This window comes from Uranotaenia lowii, chromosome 3, assembly GCF_029784155.1.
Source record: "Uranotaenia lowii strain MFRU-FL chromosome 3, ASM2978415v1, whole genome shotgun sequence".
NCBI lineage: Eukaryota > Metazoa > Arthropoda > Insecta > Diptera > Culicidae > Uranotaenia > Uranotaenia lowii.
In genome coordinates, this window is record NC_073693.1 from 148516850 (window position 1) to 148518708 (window position 1859).

Sequence of the window (1859 nt, forward strand, 5' to 3'; positions counted from 1 at the left end):
AGAGTGTTTGAGTAAACGTCTGATGCCTTTCCTGAAGAAACACGGTTGTTCCGTACTGTTTTGGCCGGAGTCAAAAAAATTTGGAAGTTCAAACAAAATTTCTGTCAGATTTGTTAAAATATATTGAACTTTATTTATTGTGCGTACAGAATCTGTAAACAAAAATGTTAATAGTTTTTCTTTCTTATTCATCTGGAAAGCGGAAATTCAACAAATTGAAACTTTTGGTAAAGTTGTAAATTATAAGATATTGGAATAACAGACAGGCTTTGAATGCCCATACCAGGCAGGTAAAATACCTATATCAAGAAAAAATAGATTAGTCTTATAAATTTTTCACTATTTATCGTTGAAACATGAAATCTCGCTCAAATAACAATTTTACAGAGAAATAAGAAAAGCTTTCTACTGATCCGATAAACATACAATATGAACAAAATATTACCACGAAACATGGCCATTAGACCGCTGCAAGCTTTGTATGGAAATTTCAAATTCTTAAATTTTTACACCTCTCGTAACTTTTTTTGATTGTTTTTGCTGCCAGAAATAGCAATTAAAATTTTGGAAGCGATCCATTTAGTCCTGAATTAGCGCAGCGAGTTTTAATTTTGTATGGAAATTTGTATGGGAAAACAAATTTTTTCAATCAAAAGTCACCGAGTCACCAGAGATTTACTAAAAGTTCCGAAAAATTCAACTTTGGATGAAAAATATTCCTTGATTCTTGCAGTAAAATTCAAGTCAACAAAGCACAAACCTAACTTATTCCCTCAAATAAGTTATTCAATGTTTTAGGATTTATTAATTTTTTTCAAAATTATTTTTTTGAATTTTTGTGATTTTGTCTGCTTATTTGAAATCTGTGTAACCGTAGGATGAAAAGAAAAAATCTCAAAAAACTGCTTTGAATTTCCAGAGAATTAATTGATCTACATATATAACCCTTGCAAAAACATTCCATGGAATTATTAACAGCTCTTGCAAGCAAAGTCTGCCATTCTTTTTATACTTTTCAATTAATTCAGATTTTATTTTTTTAAAATGGTTATAACATTTTTCATGAAATTCTTTGCTGCTGTCATGTTAACAAAAAATGAAGCTTAAGAACAATCAAAACCAAAAATCAAAGACCGATTTTATTTCAAGCTTATTTGAGTTTTGCTAGATGATTTAATGTTCAAAAATTTCTATCTAGTGAAATATGGGAGAAAATGAGTACTCTCCTTAATATGCGCATTTAGCCCGCCTTTCCCCTATCAGACTCACGTTTGTCAGCCCATAAAAAATACTCTCGAACGAAAACGGGAATGCTACGTTTTGTTCGTACGAACTACGATCGAAAGATCGATCTGTTCTCATTCGTTCAAACGAAAACAAGAATTCGAAAATGTATTAGGCGTCATTCGATCGAAAACGAGAAATAAGGGTGAATATTCTTTTACATGGGTTAAAATTTCACGTAGAACTTATGCAGTGGTGCAGTATTTTTTTTTTTCGCACACCACTGCACATAAATAGGTTGCCAACTTGTAAAGTCGACAACCATTTTCAATCTACACTATTTATCGATGTGATAACTGGATATTTCGTGTCACTTATTATTGTTCAATTTTTCAAAGAATCTCAGCATTAACAAAATTACTATGCTTTTTATGTTCTGAGCCGTTTGGGACAGACATATGAGAGGTGTAGATGAACCTCGACCTCTTCATCTAAGAGTCATCGCCGAACTAATTTGAGGCGAAGGATTTAAAAAAAAAATTACGAACTTCAACGATGATTTTCGTTACAATTTGTATGAAAGCATATAAATTGGGACCGTGATACAAATTTTATGATAGTCAAGAACTGCTCGC